Below are 15,432 nucleotides of genomic sequence, written 5' to 3' on the forward strand. Positions count from 1 at the left end.
AACCGAAATGAAGTCCAGACAAAATCAAAACAATATAATACAATACAATATAAAATCATGTCATATTTTGTAATCTCTTTTATTAGGATACTTACTTGAACCACAGGGAGAGAGGGAGAGATTTTTTTACAAACATTTTTGTGGACCAACGTCTCACAATAATGTTTTGACAAAGCGACATTTAGCTGGCCACGGTTAGTGTAACTAACGTAGCTTACGTTAGCTGAATCTGACTTTAAATCGCATTTCTTTATGGCCTGATAATCAATATTTTAGCCCAAGTTATCAATAAAATAATAAATTGCTCTTTGTGTACAAACACATTTCTGAATTGTAATGAGGTAAATTCTGACAATTAGAGAGGAATATATGTATTTCAACATTTATAATTGTATTGTGTATTCCTACTTTATTCATACATGACTCATTTTCGTCGGTAGCAATGGTAACAGTTTCCTACTTTAGAGATAACAGACTGCTTTACTTCTGTCTTCAGCTGTGAAAATATTTGATGTCAGAAGTGGGATTCGAACCCACGCCTCCAGGGGAGACTGCGACCTGAACGCAGCGCCTTAGACCACTCGGCCATCCTGACTAGACGGATCCTGTTCATAACACTTTTTGGAATAATAGATATTTACCACAAGAGGCCATTGTTTGCTCACCAGAACCAAACCTAAGAAAGTATTTCTGTTTCTTTTGCTGTGATCAGTTTTGCGTCTTGTTGTTTTTTGTATTTTCCAGAATAGAAAATAGTTTGTTTGATATGTACATGATGAAGCATGTGTAGTGAGTGTAGCAGCTTAATATGTCAATCTTTGTTTTCATTGGGTTTTCCTGAAACTAACAGCCAACCCAATCCAATTGGTGAGAATATCGAATTAAACTACAGGTCCCACCGAGATTTGAACTCGGATCGCTGGATTCAAAGTCCAGAGTGCTAACCATTACACCATGGCACCGTTTATGAATTTTGACCTTTTATAGTAAAACCAAAGTTTTAAATTGGGTGCCTGTTTTCTGCGTCACACTCCTCTCTCTGTTCTTCTTCTGACAAACACAGTTAATTTGAGTGTTACATAGAAATGTCATTGTGTTGGTTTTTTCTGTCACAGTGTTTTGCTTTTTTGTCACATAATCTGCCTTGAAACAGCAGAGTCATATTGATGATCCATGAGGAAATAGGAATGATAATTGCTGCTTTTCATTTTTCACTCTGTGCCGGGTCATGATAACAGTTCCAACCACACTGGCTTCTTCTACAGATAAAGCTTCATATTTCACTACCGTTATGACAGCTTCTAACATGTACAAGACAAACATGTGAAGAGGGACCCCATAAAATACTGTGCCAGTTAAAATGAACAGCAAACAACGTTCCATAAGTAACAGTATAGGACAGATATATATATATATATATTTTAGGCATCAGACATCAAAAAGTTTTCTAAAAACAAAAAAGTTAAAAGTACACAAGTATGGCAAACAAATTATATGGATGGATAAAATGTATACAAATAAGAGTAATAATATAGTTATAACATAGGTTGTTTGATATGTACATGATGAAGCATGTGTAGTGAGTGTTGCAGCTTAATATGTCAATCGTTGTTTTCATTGGGTTCTCCTGAAACTAACCGCCAACCCAATGAAAAAACAGCCAATCAAATCCAATTGGTGAGAATATCAAATTAAAATACAGGTCCCACCGAGATTTGAACTCGGATCGCTGGATTCAGAGTCCAGAGTGCTAACCATTACACCATGGCACCTTCCGTAAAATTTGACCTTTCATAGTAAAACCAAAGTTTTAAATTGGCTCTCGGTTCTTCTTCTGACAAACCGAAATGAAGTCCAGACAAAATCAAAACAATATAATACAATACAATATAAAATCATGTCATATTTTGTAATCTCTTTTATTAGGATACTTACTTGAACCACAGGGAGAGAGGGTGAGATTTTTTTACAAACATTTTTGTGGACCAACGTCTCACAATAATGTTTTGACAAAGCGACATTTAGCTGGCCACGGTTAGTGTAACTAACGTAGCTTACGTTAGCTAAATCTGACTTTAAATCGCATTTCTTTATGGCCTGATAATCAATATTTTAGCCCAAGTTATCAATAAAATAATAAATTGCTCTTTGTGTACAAACACATTTCTGAATTGTAATGAGGTAAATTCTGACAATTAGAGAGGAATATATGTATTTCAACATTTATAATTGTATTGTGTATTCCTACTTTATTCATACATGACTCATTTTCGTCGGTAGCAATGGTAACAGTTTCCTACTTTAGAGATAACAGACTGCTTTACTTCTGTCTTCAGCTGTGAAAATATTTGATGTCAGAAGTGGGATTCGAACCCACGCCTCCAGGGGAGACTGCGACCTGAACGCAGCGCCTTAGACCGCTCGGCCATCCTGACTAGACGGATCCTGTTCATAACACTTTTTGGAATAATAGATATTTACCACAAGAGGCCATTGTTTGCTCACCAGAACCAAACCTAAGAAAGTATTTCTGTTTCTTTTGCTGTGATCAGTTTTGCGTCTTGTTGTTTTTTGTATTTTCCAGAATAGAAAATAGTTTGTTTGATATGTACATCATGAAGCATGTGTAGTGAGTGTAGCAGCTTAATATGTCAATCTTTGTTTTCATTGGGTTTTCCTGAAACTAACAGCCAATCCAATCCAATTGATGAGAATATCAAATTAAACTACAGGTCCCACCGAGATTTGAACTCGGATCGCTGGATTCAAAGTCCAGAGTGCTAACCATTACACCATGGCACCTTCTATGAAATTTGAGCATAGTAAAACCAAAGTTTTAAATTGGGTGCCTGTTTTCTGCGTCACACTCCTCTCTCTGTTCTTCTTCTGACAAACCGAAATGAAGTCCAGACAAAATCAAAACAATATAAAATCATATCATATTTTGTAATCTCTGTTATCAGGATAATTACTTGAACCACAGGGAGGGAGGGAGAGATTTGTTTACAAACATTTTTGTGTACCAGCATCTCACAATACATGTTTTTAGACTATTTTACATGCCACACAAAGTGGATAATGTCCTGTAACCACAAGGTAGCCGGTTCGATTCCCACACTCCCCATAGTTTGCAGTATTTACTTTGATTAGTTTTGCGTCTTGTTGTTTTATGTATTTTCCAGAATAGAACATAGTTTGTTTGATATGTACATGATGAAGCAGTCTAGCAGCTTAATATGTCAATCTTTGTTTTCATTGGGTTTTCCTGAAACTAACAGCCAACCCAATCCAATTGGTGAGAATATCGAATTAAACTACAGGTCCCACCGAGATTTGAACTCGGATCGCTGGATTCAAAGACTATTTTACATGCCACACAAAGTGGATAATATATATATATTTTAGGCATCAGACATCAAAAAGTTTTCTAAAAACAAAAAAGTTAAAAGTACACAAGTATGGCAAACAAATTATATGGATGGATAAAATGTATACAAATAAGAGTAATAATATAGTTATAACATAGGTTGTTTGATATGTACATGATGAAGCATGTGTAGTGAGTGTTGCAGCTTAATATGTCAATCGTTGTTTTCATTGGGTTCTCCTGAAACTAACCGCCAACCCAATGAAAAAACAGCCAATCAAATCCAATTGGTGAGAATATCAAATTAAAATACAGGTCCCACCGAGATTTGAACTCGGATCGCTGGATTCAGAGTCCAGAGTGCTAACCATTACACCATGGCACCTTCCGTAAAATTTGACCTTTCATAGTAAAACCAAAGTTTTAAATTGGCTCTCGGTTCTTCTTCTGACAAACCGAAATGAAGTCCAGACAAAATCAAAACAATATAATACAATACAATATAAAATCATGTCATATTTTGTAATCTCTTTTATTAGGATACTTACTTGAACCACAGGGAGAGAGGGTGAGATTTTTTTACAAACATTTTTGTGGACCAACGTCTCACAATAATGTTTTGACAAAGCGACATTTAGCTGGCCACGGTTAGTGTAACTAACGTAGCTTACGTTAGCTAAATCTGACTTTAAATCGCATTTCTTTATGGCCTGATAATCAATATTTTAGCCCAAGTTATCAATAAAATAATAAATTGCTCTTTGTGTACAAACACATTTCTGAATTGTAATGAGGTAAATTCTGACAATTAGAGAGGAATATATGTATTTCAACATTTATAATTGTATTGTGTATTCCTACTTTATTCATACATGACTCATTTTCGTCGGTAGCAATGGTAACAGTTTCCTACTTTAGAGATAACAGACTGCTTTACTTCTGTCTTCAGCTGTGAAAATATTTGATGTCAGAAGTGGGATTCGAACACACGCCTCCAGGGGAGACTGCGACCTGAACGCAGCGCCTTAGACCGCTCGGCCATCCTGACTAGACGGATCCTGTTCATAACACTTTTTGGAATAATAGATATTTACCACAAGAGGCCATTGTTTGCTCACCAGAACCAAACCTAAGAAAGTATTTCTGTTTCTTTTGCTGTGATCAGTTTTGCGTCTTGTTGTTTTTTGTATTTTCCAGAATAGAAAATAGTTTGTTTGATATGTACATGATGAAGCATGTGTAGTGAGTGTAGCAGCTTAATATGTCAATCTTTGTTTTCATTGGGTTTTCCTGAAACTAACAGCCAATCCAATCCAATTGATGAGAATATCAAATTAAACTACAGGTCCCACCGAGATTTGAACTTGGATCGCTGGATTCAAAGTCCAGAGTGCTAACCATTACACCATGGCACCTTGTATGAAATTTGAGCGTTCATAGTAAAACCAAAGTTTTAAATTGGGTGCCTGTTTTCTGCGTCACACTCCTCTCTCTGTTCTTCTTCTGACAAACCGAAATGAAGTCCAGACAAAATCAAAACAATATAAAATCATATCATGTTTTGTAATCTCTGTTATCAGGATAATTACTTGAACCACAGGGAGGGAGGGAGAGATTTGTTTACAAACATTTTTGTGTACCAGCATCTCACAATACATGTTTTTAGACTATTTTACATGCCACACAAAGTGGATAATGTCCTGTAACCACAAGGTAGCCGGTTCGATTCCCACACTCCCCATAGTTTGCAGTATTTACTTTGATTAGTTTTGCGTCTTGTTGTTTTATGTATTTTCCAGAATAGAACATAGTTTGTTTGATATGTACATGATGAAGCAGTCTAGCAGCTTAATATGTCAATCTTTGTTTTCATTGGGTTTTCCTGAAACTAACAGCCAACCCAATCCAATTGGTGAGAATATCGAATTAAACTACAGGTCCCACCGAGATTTGAACTCGGATCGCTGGATTCAAAGTCCAGAGTGCTAACCATTACACCATGGCACCGTTTATGAATTTTGACCTTTTATAGTAAAACCAAAGTTTTAAATTGGGTGCCTGTTTTCTGCGTCACACTCCTCTCTCTGTTCTTCTTCTGACAAACACAGTTAATTTGAGTGTTACATAGAAATGTCATTGTGTTGGTTTTTTCTGTCACAGTGTTTTGCTTTTTTGTCACATAATCTGCCTTGAAACAGCAGAGTCCTATTGATGATCCATGAGGAAATAGGAATGATAATTGCTGCTTTTCATATTTCACTCTGTGCCGGGTCATGATAACAGTTCCAACCACACTGGCTTCTTCTACAGATAAAGCTTCATATTTCACTACCGTTATGACAGCTTCTAACATGTACAAGACAAACATGTGAAGAGGGACCCCATAAAATACTGTGCCAGTTAAAATGAACAGCAAACAACGTTCCATAAGTAACAGTATAGGACAGATATATATATATATATTTTAGGCATCAGACATCAAAAAGTTTTCTAAAAACAAAAAAGTTAAAAGTACACAAGTATGGCAAACAAATTATATGGATGGATAAAATGTATACAAATAAGAGTAATAATATAGTTATAACATAGGTTGTTTGATATGTACATGATGAAGCATGTGTAGTGAGTGTAGCAGCTTAATATGTCAATCGTTGTTTTCCTGAAACTAACCACCAACCCAATGAAAAAACAGCCAATCAAATCCAATTGGTGAGAATATCAAATTAAAATACAGGTCCCACCGAGATTTGAACTCGGATCGCTGGATTCAGAGTCCAGAGTGCTAACCATTACACCATGGCACCTTCCGTAAAATTTGACCTTTCATAGTAAAACCAAAGTTTTAAATTGGCTCTCGGTTCTTCTTCTGACAAACCGAAATGAAGTCCAGACAAAATCAAAACAATATAATACAATACAATATAAAATCATGTCATATTTTGTAATCTCTTTTATTAGGATACTTACTTGAACCACAGGGAGAGAGGGAGAGATTTTTTTACAAACATTTTTGTGGACCAACGTCTGACAATAATGTTTTGACAAAGCGACATTTAGCTGGTCACGGTTAGTGTAACTAACGTAGCTTACGTTAGCTGAATCTGACTTTAAATCGCATTTCTTTATGGCCTGCTGTGAAAATATTTGATGTCAGAAGTGGGATTCGAACCCACGCCTCCAGGGGAGACTGCGACCTGAACGCAGCGCCTTAGACCGCTCGGCCATCCTGACTAGACGGATCCTGTTCATAACACTTTTTGGAATAATAGATATTTACCACAAGAGGCCATTGTTTGCTCACCAGAACCAAACCTAAGAAAGTATTTCTGTTTCTTTTGCTGTGATCAGTTTTGCGTCTTGTTGTTTTTTGTATTTTCCAGAATAGAAAATAGTTTGTTTGATATGTACATGATGAAGCATGTGTAGTGAGTGTAGCAGCTTAATATGTCAATCTTTGTTTTCATTGGGTTTTCCTGAAACTAACAGCCAATCCAATCCAATTGATGAGAATATCAAATTAAACTACAGGTCCCACCGAGATTTGAACTCGGATCGCTGGATTCAAAGTCCAGAGTGCTAACCATTACACCATGGCACCTTGTATGAAATTTGAGCATAGTAAAACCAAAGTTTTAAATTGGGTGCCTGTTTTCTGCGTCACACTCCTCTCTCTGTTCTTCTTCTGACAAACCGAAATGAAGTCCAGACAAAATCAAAACAATATAAAATCATATCATATTTTGTAATCTCTGTTATCAGGATAATTACTTGAACCACAGGGAGGGAGGGAGAGATTTGTTTACAAACATTTTTGTGTACCAGCATCTCACAATACATGTTTTTAGACTATTTTACATGCCACACAAAGTGGATAATGTCCTGTAACCACAAGGTAGCCGGTTCGATTCCCACACTCCCCATAGTTTGCAGTATTTACTTTGATTAGTTTTGCGTCTTGTTGTTTTATGTATTTTCCAGAATAGAACATAGTTTGTTTGATATGTACATGATGAAGCAGTCTAGCAGCTTAATATGTCAATCTTTGTTTTCATTGGGTTTTCCTGAAACTAACAGCCAACCCAATCCAATTGGTGAGAATATCGAATTAAACTACAGGTCCCACCGAGATTTGAACTCGGATCGCTGGATTCAAAGTCCAGAGTGCTAACCATTACACCATGGCACCGTTTATGAATTTTGACCTTTTATAGTAAAACCAAAGTTTTAAATTGGGTGCCTGTTTTCTGCGTCACACTCCTCTCTCTGTTCTTCTTCTGACAAACACAGTTAATTTGAGTGTTACATAGAAATGTCATTGTGTTGGTTTTTTCTGTCACAGTGTTTTGCTTTTTTGTCACATAATCTGCCTTGAAACAGCAGAGTCATATTGATGATCCATGAGGAAATAGGAATGATAATTGCTGCTTTTCATTTTTCACTCTGTGCCGGGTCATGATAACAGTTCCAACCACACTGGCTTCTTCTACAGATAAAGCTTCATATTTCACTACCGTTATGACAGCTTCTAACATGTACAAGACAAACATGTGAAGAGGGACCCCATAAAATACTGTGCCAGTTAAAATGAACAGCAAACAACGTTCCATAAGTAACAGTATAGGACAGATATATATATATATATATATATTTTAGGCATCAGACATCAAAAAGTTTTCTAAAAACAAAAAAGTTAAAAGTACACAAGTATGGCAAACAAATTATATGGATGGATAAAATGTATACAAATAAGAGTAATAATATAGTTATAACATAGGTTGTTTGATATGTACATGATGAAGCATGTGTAGTGAGTGTTGCAGCTTAATATGTCAATCGTTGTTTTCATTGGGTTCTCCTGAAACTAACCGCCAACCCAATGAAAAAACAGCCAATCAAATCCAATTGGTGAGAATATCAAATTAAAATACAGGTCCCACCGAGATTTGAACTCGGATCGCTGGATTCAGAGTCCAGAGTGCTAACCATTACACCATGGCACCTTCCGTAAAATTTGACCTTTCATAGTAAAACCAAAGTTTTAAATTGGCTCTCGGTTCTTCTTCTGACAAACCGAAATGAAGTCCAGACAAAATCAAAACAATATAATACAATACAATATAAAATCATGTCATATTTTGTAATCTCTTTTATTAGGATACTTACTTGAACCACAGGGAGAGAGGGTGAGATTTTTTTACAAACATTTTTGTGGACCAACGTCTCACAATAATGTTTTGACAAAGCGACATTTAGCTGGCCACGGTTAGTGTAACTAACGTAGCTTACGTTAGCTAAATCTGACTTTAAATCGCATTTCTTTATGGCCTGATAATCAATATTTTAGCCCAAGTTATCAATAAAATAATAAATTGCTCTTTGTGTACAAACACATTTCTGAATTGTAATGAGGTAAATTCTGACAATTAGAGAGGAATATATGTATTTCAACATTTATAATTGTATTGTGTATTCCTACTTTATTCATACATGACTCATTTTCGTCGGTAGCAATGGTAACAGTTTCCTACTTTAGAGATAACAGACTGCTTTACTTCTGTCTTCAGCTGTGAAAATATTTGATGTCAGAAGTGGGATTCGAACCCACGCCTCCAGGGGAGACTGCGACCTGAACGCAGCGCCTTAGACCGCTCGGCCATCCTGACTAGACGGATCCTGTTCATAACACTTTTTGGAATAATAGATATTTACCACAAGAGGCCATTGTTTGCTCACCAGAACCAAACCTAAGAAAGTATTTCTGTTTCTTTTGCTGTGATCAGTTTTGCGTCTTGTTGTTTTTTGTATTTTCCAGAATAGAAAATAGTTTGTTTGATATGTACATGATGAAGCATGTGTAGTGAGTGTAGCAGCTTAATATGTCAATCTTTGTTTTCATTGGGTTTTCCTGAAACTAACAGCCAATCCAATCCAATTGATGAGAATATCAAATTAAACTACAGGTCCCACCGAGATTTGAACTCGGATCGCTGGATTCAAAGTCCAGAGTGCTAACCATTACACCATGGCACCTTCTATGAAATTTGAGCATAGTAAAACCAAAGTTTTAAATTGGGTGCCTGTTTTCTGCGTCACACTCCTCTCTCTGTTCTTCTTCTGACAAACCGAAATGAAGTCCAGACAAAATCAAAACAATATAAAATCATATCATATTTTGTAATCTCTGTTATCAGGATAATTACTTGAACCACAGGGAGGGAGGGAGAGATTTGTTTACAAACATTTTTGTGTACCAGCATCTCACAATACATGTTTTTAGACTATTTTACATGCCACACAAAGTGGATAATGTCCTGTAACCACAAGGTAGCCGGTTCGATTCCCACACTCCCCATAGTTTGCAGTATTTACTTTGATTAGTTTTGCGTCTTGTTGTTTTATGTATTTTCCAGAATAGAACATAGTTTGTTTGATATGTACATGATGAAGCAGTCTAGCAGCTTAATATGTCAATCTTTGTTTTCATTGGGTTTTCCTGAAACTAACAGCCAACCCAATCCAATTGGTGAGAATATCGAATTAAACTACAGGTCCCACCGAGATTTGAACTCGGATCGCTGGATTCAAAGTCCAGAGTGCTAACCATTACACCATGGCACCGTTTATGAATTTTGACCTTTTATAGTAAAACCAAAGTTTTAAATTGGGTGCCTGTTTTCTGCGTCACACTCCTCTCTCTGTTCTTCTTCTGACAAACACAGTTAATTTGAGTGTTACATAGAAATGTCATTGTGTTGGTTTTTTCTGTCACAGTGTTTTGCTTTTTTGTCACATAATCTGCCTTGAAACAGCAGAGTCATATTGATGATCCATGAGGAAATAGGAATGATAATTGCTGCTTTTCATTTTTCACTCTGTGCCGGGTCATGATAACAGTTCCAACCACACTGGCTTCTTCTACAGATAAAGCTTCATATTTCACTACCGTTATGACAGCTTCTAACATGTACAAGACAAACATGTGAAGAGGGACCCCATAAAATACTGTGCCAGTTAAAATGAACAGCAAACAACGTTCCATAAGTAACAGTATAGGACAGATATATATATATATATATATATTTTAGGCATCAGACATCAAAAAGTTTTCTAAAAACAAAAAAGTTAAAAGTACACAAGTATGGCAAACAAATTATATGGATGGATAAAATGTATACAAATAAGAGTAATAATATAGTTATAACATAGGTTGTTTGATATGTACATGATGAAGCATGTGTAGTGAGTGTTGCAGCTTAATATGTCAATCGTTGTTTTCATTGGGTTCTCCTGAAACTAACCGCCAACCCAATGAAAAAACAGCCAATCAAATCCAATTGGTGAGAATATCAAATTAAAATACAGGTCCCACCGAGATTTGAACTCGGATCGCTGGATTCAGAGTCCAGAGTGCTAACCATTACACCATGGCACCTTCCGTAAAATTTGACCTTTCATAGTAAAACCAAAGTTTTAAATTGGCTCTCGGTTCTTCTTCTGACAAACCGAAATGAAGTCCAGACAAAATCAAAACAATATAATACAATACAATATAAAATCATGTCATATTTTGTAATCTCTTTTATTAGGATACTTACTTGAACCACAGGGAGAGAGGGTGAGATTTTTTTACAAACATTTTTGTGGACCAACGTCTCACAATAATGTTTTGACAAAGCGACATTTAGCTGGCCACGGTTAGTGTAACTAACGTAGCTTACGTTAGCTAAATCTGACTTTAAATCGCATTTCTTTATGGCCTGATAATCAATATTTTAGCCCAAGTTATCAATAAAATAATAAATTGCTCTTTGTGTACAAACACATTTCTGAATTGTAATGAGGTAAATTCTGACAATTAGAGAGGAATATATGTATTTCAACATTTATAATTGTATTGTGTATTCCTACTTTATTCATACATGACTCATTTTCGTCGGTAGCAATGGTAACAGTTTCCTACTTTAGAGATAACAGACTGCTTTACTTCTGTCTTCAGCTGTGAAAATATTTGATGTCAGAAGTGGGATTCGAACCCACGCCTCCAGGGGAGACTGCGACCTGAACGCAGCGCCTTAGACCGCTCGGCCATCCTGACTAGACGGATCCTGTTCATAACACTTTTTGGAATAATAGATATTTACCACAAGAGGCCATTGTTTGCTCACCAGAACCAAACCTAAGAAAGTATTTCTGTTTCTTTTGCTGTGATCAGTTTTGCGTCTTGTTGTTTTTTGTATTTTCCAGAATAGAAAATAGTTTGTTTGATATGTACATGATGAAGCATGTGTAGTGAGTGTAGCAGCTTAATATGTCAATCTTTGTTTTCATTGGGTTTTCCTGAAACTAACAGCCAATCCAATCCAATTGATGAGAATATCAAATTAAACTACAGGTCCCACCGAGATTTGAACTCGGATCGCTGGATTCAAAGTCCAGAGTGCTAACCATTACACCATGGCACCTTGTATGAAATTTGAGAGTTCATAGTAAAACCAAAGTTTTAAATTGGGTGCCTGTTTTCTGCGTCACACTCCTCTCTCTGTTCTTCTTCTGACAAACCGAAATGAAGTCCAGACAAAATCAAAACAATATAAAATCATATCATATTTTGTAATCTCTGTTATCAGGATAATTACTTGAACCACAGGGAGGGAGGGAGAGATTTGTTTACAAACATTTTTGTGTACCAGCATCTCACAATACATGTTTTTAGACTATTTTACATGCCACACAAAGTGGATAATGTCCTGTAACCACAAGGTAGCCGGTTCGATTCCCACACTCCCCATAGTTTGCAGTATTTACTTTGATTAGTTTTGCGTCTTGTTGTTTTATGTATTTTCCAGAATAGAACATAGTTTGTTTGATATGTACATGATGAAGCAGTCTAGCAGCTTAATATGTCAATCTTTGTTTTCATTGGGTTTTCCTGAAACTAACAGCCAACCCAATCCAATTGGTGAGAATATCGAATTAAACTACAGGTCCCACCGAGATTTGAACTCGGATCGCTGGATTCAAAGTCCAGAGTGCTAACCATTACACCATGGCACCGTTTATGAATTTTGACCTTTTATAGTAAAACCAAAGTTTTAAATTGGGTGCCTGTTTTCTGCGTCACACTCCTCTCTCTGTTCTTCTTCTGACAAACACAGTTAATTTGAGTGTTACATAGAAATGTCATTGTGTTGGTTTTTTCTGTCACAGTGTTTTGCTTTTTTGTCACATAATCTGCCTTGAAACAGCAGAGTCCTATTGATGATCCATGAGGAAATAGGAATGATAATTGCTGCTTTTCATATTTCACTCTGTGCCGGGTCATGATAACAGTTCCAACCACACTGGCTTCTTCTACAGATAAAGCTTCATATTTCACTACCGTTATGACAGCTTCTAACATGTACAAGACAAACATGTGAAGAGGGACCCCATAAAATACTGTGCCAGTTAAAATGAACAGCAAACAACGTTCCATAAGTAACAGTATAGGACAGATATATATATATATATTTTAGGCATCAGACATCAAAAAGTTTTCTAAAAACAAAAAAGTTAAAAGTACACAAGTATGGCAAACAAATTATATGGATGGATAAAATGTATACAAATAAGAGTAATAATATAGTTATAACATAGGTTGTTTGATATGTACATGATGAAGCATGTGTAGTGAGTGTAGCAGCTTAATATGTCAATCGTTGTTTTCCTGAAACTAACCACCAACCCAATGAAAAAACAGCCAATCAAATCCAATTGGTGAGAATATCAAATTAAAATACAGGTCCCACCGAGATTTGAACTCGGATCGCTGGATTCAGAGTCCAGAGTGCTAACCATTACACCATGGCACCTTCCGTAAAATTTGACCTTTCATAGTAAAACCAAAGTTTTAAATTGGCTCTCGGTTCTTCTTCTGACAAACCGAAATGAAGTCCAGACAAAATCAAAACAATATAATACAATACAATATAAAATCATGTCATATTTTGTAATCTCTTTTATTAGGATACTTACTTGAACCACAGGGAGAGAGGGTGAGATTTTTTTACAAACATTTTTGTGGACCAACGTCTCACAATAATGTTTTGACAAAGCGACATTTAGCTGGCCACGGTTAGTGTAACTAACGTAGCTTACGTTAGCTAAATCTGACTTTAAATCGCATTTCTTTATGGCCTGATAATCAATATTTTAGCCCAAGTTATCAATAAAATAATAAATTGCTCTTTGTGTACAAACACATTTCTGAATTGTAATGAGGTAAATTCTGACAATTAGAGAGGAATATATGTATTTCAACATTTATAATTGTATTGTGTATTCCTACTTTATTCATACATGACTCATTTTCGTCGGTAGCAATGGTAACAGTTTCCTACTTTAGAGATAACAGACTGCTTTACTTCTGTCTTCAGCTGTGAAAATATTTGATGTCAGAAGTGGGATTCGAACCCACGCCTCCAGGGGAGACTGCGACCTGAACGCAGCGCCTTAGACCGCTCGGCCATCCTGACTAGACGGATCCTGTTCATAACACTTTTTGGAATAATAGATATTTACCACAAGAGGCCATTGTTTGCTCACCAGAACCAAACCTAAGAAAGTATTTCTGTTTCTTTTGCTGTGATCAGTTTTGCGTCTTGTTGTTTTTTGTATTTTCCAGAATAGAAAATAGTTTGTTTGATATGTACATGATGAAGCATGTGTAGTGAGTGTAGCAGCTTAATATGTCAATCTTTGTTTTCATTGGGTTTTCCTGAAACTAACAGCCAATCCAATCCAATTGATGAGAATATCAAATTAAACTACAGGTCCCACCGAGATTTGAACTCGGATCGCTGGATTCAAAGTCCAGAGTGCTAACCATTACACCATGGCACCTTCTATGAAATTTGAGCATAGTAAAACCAAAGTTTTAAATTGGGTGCCTGTTTTCTGCGTCACACTCCTCTCTCTGTTCTTCTTCTGACAAACCGAAATGAAGTCCAGACAAAATCAAAACAATATAAAATCATATCATATTTTGTAATCTCTGTTATCAGGATAATTACTTGAACCACAGGGAGGGAGGGAGAGATTTGTTTACAAACATTTTTGTGTACCAGCATTTCACAATACATGTTTTTAGACTATTTTACATGCCACACAAAGTGGATAATGTCCTGTAACCACAAGGTAGCCGGTTCGATTCCCACACTCCCCATAGTTTGCAGTATTTACTTTGATTAGTTTTGCGTCTTGTTGTTTTATGTATTTTCCAGAATAGAACATAGTTTGTTTGATATGTACATGATGAAGCAGTCTAGCAGCTTAATATGTCAATCTTTGTTTTCATTGGGTTTTCCTGAAACTAACGGCCAACCCAATCCAATTGGTGAGAATATCGAATTAAACTACAGGTCCCACCGAGATTTGAACTCGGATCGCTGGATTCAAAGTCCAGAGTGCTAACCATTACACCATGGCACCGTTTATGAATTTTGACCTTTTATAGTAAAACCAAAGTTTTAAATTGGGTGCCTGTTTTCTGCGTCACACTCCTCTCTCTGTTCTTCTTCTGACAAACACAGTTAATTTGAGTGTTACATAGAAATGTCATTGTGTTGGTTTTTTCTGTCACAGTGTTTTGCTTTTTTGTCACATAATCTGCCTTGAAACAGCAGAGTCCTATTGATGATCCATGAGGAAATAGGAATGATAATTGCTGCTTTTCATATTTCACTCTGTGCCGGGTCATGATAACAGTTCCAACCACACTGGCTTCTTCTACAGATAAAGCTTCATATTTCACTACCGTTATGACAGCTTCTAACATGTACAAGACAAACATGTGAAGAGGGACCCCATAAAATACTGTGCCAGTTAAAATGAACAGCAAACAACGTTCCATAAGTAACAGTATAGGACAGATATATATATATATATATATTTTAGGCATCAGACATCAAAAAGTTTTCTAAAAACAAAAAAGTTAAAAGTACACAAGTATGGCAAACAAATTATATGGATGGATAAAATGTATACAAATAAGAGTAATAATATAGTTATAACATAGGTTGTTTGAT

At 36.1% G+C, this 15,432-nt stretch overlaps 24 non-coding genes across 24 annotated transcripts; all 24 read right to left on the bottom strand.

Annotated features, from left to right (window-relative positions):
• Positions 1-512: 512 nt before the first annotated feature.
• trnal-cag lies at positions 513-595 on the bottom strand. Its single transcript has one exon. It is a non-coding gene; the product is annotated as a tRNA-Leu (tRNA).
• A 295-nt stretch (positions 596-890) lies between these two features.
• Positions 891-962, bottom strand: trnaq-uug. The gene has a single exon. It is a non-coding gene; the product is annotated as a tRNA-Gln (tRNA).
• Positions 963-1,700: 738 nt separating this feature from the next.
• Positions 1,701-1,772, bottom strand: trnaq-cug. The gene has a single exon. It is a non-coding gene; the product is annotated as a tRNA-Gln (tRNA).
• A 580-nt stretch (positions 1,773-2,352) lies between these two features.
• On the bottom strand, positions 2,353-2,435 carry trnal-cag. The gene has a single exon. It is a non-coding gene; the product is annotated as a tRNA-Leu (tRNA).
• A 295-nt stretch (positions 2,436-2,730) lies between these two features.
• Positions 2,731-2,802, bottom strand: trnaq-uug. The gene has a single exon. It is a non-coding gene; the product is annotated as a tRNA-Gln (tRNA).
• An 878-nt stretch (positions 2,803-3,680) lies between these two features.
• Positions 3,681-3,752, bottom strand: trnaq-cug. Its single transcript has one exon. It is a non-coding gene; the product is annotated as a tRNA-Gln (tRNA).
• Positions 3,753-4,710: 958 nt separating this feature from the next.
• Positions 4,711-4,782, bottom strand: trnaq-uug. Its single transcript has one exon. It is a non-coding gene; the product is annotated as a tRNA-Gln (tRNA).
• A 520-nt stretch (positions 4,783-5,302) lies between these two features.
• Positions 5,303-5,374, bottom strand: trnaq-uug. Its single transcript has one exon. It is a non-coding gene; the product is annotated as a tRNA-Gln (tRNA).
• A 725-nt stretch (positions 5,375-6,099) lies between these two features.
• Positions 6,100-6,171, bottom strand: trnaq-cug. The gene has a single exon. It is a non-coding gene; the product is annotated as a tRNA-Gln (tRNA).
• A 344-nt stretch (positions 6,172-6,515) lies between these two features.
• Positions 6,516-6,598, bottom strand: trnal-cag. The gene has a single exon. It is a non-coding gene; the product is annotated as a tRNA-Leu (tRNA).
• Positions 6,599-6,893: 295 nt separating this feature from the next.
• trnaq-uug lies at positions 6,894-6,965 on the bottom strand. The gene has a single exon. It is a non-coding gene; the product is annotated as a tRNA-Gln (tRNA).
• A 516-nt stretch (positions 6,966-7,481) lies between these two features.
• On the bottom strand, positions 7,482-7,553 carry trnaq-uug. Its single transcript has one exon. It is a non-coding gene; the product is annotated as a tRNA-Gln (tRNA).
• A 742-nt stretch (positions 7,554-8,295) lies between these two features.
• Positions 8,296-8,367, bottom strand: trnaq-cug. Its single transcript has one exon. It is a non-coding gene; the product is annotated as a tRNA-Gln (tRNA).
• A 580-nt stretch (positions 8,368-8,947) lies between these two features.
• On the bottom strand, positions 8,948-9,030 carry trnal-cag. The gene has a single exon. It is a non-coding gene; the product is annotated as a tRNA-Leu (tRNA).
• Positions 9,031-9,325: 295 nt separating this feature from the next.
• On the bottom strand, positions 9,326-9,397 carry trnaq-uug. Its single transcript has one exon. It is a non-coding gene; the product is annotated as a tRNA-Gln (tRNA).
• Positions 9,398-9,913: 516 nt separating this feature from the next.
• On the bottom strand, positions 9,914-9,985 carry trnaq-uug. The gene has a single exon. It is a non-coding gene; the product is annotated as a tRNA-Gln (tRNA).
• Positions 9,986-10,727: 742 nt separating this feature from the next.
• On the bottom strand, positions 10,728-10,799 carry trnaq-cug. The gene has a single exon. It is a non-coding gene; the product is annotated as a tRNA-Gln (tRNA).
• A 580-nt stretch (positions 10,800-11,379) lies between these two features.
• On the bottom strand, positions 11,380-11,462 carry trnal-cag. The gene has a single exon. It is a non-coding gene; the product is annotated as a tRNA-Leu (tRNA).
• A 295-nt stretch (positions 11,463-11,757) lies between these two features.
• Positions 11,758-11,829, bottom strand: trnaq-uug. Its single transcript has one exon. It is a non-coding gene; the product is annotated as a tRNA-Gln (tRNA).
• A 520-nt stretch (positions 11,830-12,349) lies between these two features.
• trnaq-uug lies at positions 12,350-12,421 on the bottom strand. The gene has a single exon. It is a non-coding gene; the product is annotated as a tRNA-Gln (tRNA).
• A 725-nt stretch (positions 12,422-13,146) lies between these two features.
• trnaq-cug lies at positions 13,147-13,218 on the bottom strand. Its single transcript has one exon. It is a non-coding gene; the product is annotated as a tRNA-Gln (tRNA).
• Positions 13,219-13,798: 580 nt separating this feature from the next.
• trnal-cag lies at positions 13,799-13,881 on the bottom strand. Its single transcript has one exon. It is a non-coding gene; the product is annotated as a tRNA-Leu (tRNA).
• Positions 13,882-14,176: 295 nt separating this feature from the next.
• trnaq-uug lies at positions 14,177-14,248 on the bottom strand. Its single transcript has one exon. It is a non-coding gene; the product is annotated as a tRNA-Gln (tRNA).
• Positions 14,249-14,764: 516 nt separating this feature from the next.
• trnaq-uug lies at positions 14,765-14,836 on the bottom strand. The gene has a single exon. It is a non-coding gene; the product is annotated as a tRNA-Gln (tRNA).
• Positions 14,837-15,432: the final 596 nt, after the last annotated feature.

This window comes from Cyclopterus lumpus, chromosome 23, assembly GCF_009769545.1.
Source record: "Cyclopterus lumpus isolate fCycLum1 chromosome 23, fCycLum1.pri, whole genome shotgun sequence".
NCBI classification, from domain to species: Eukaryota; Metazoa; Chordata; class Actinopteri; order Perciformes; family Cyclopteridae; genus Cyclopterus; species Cyclopterus lumpus.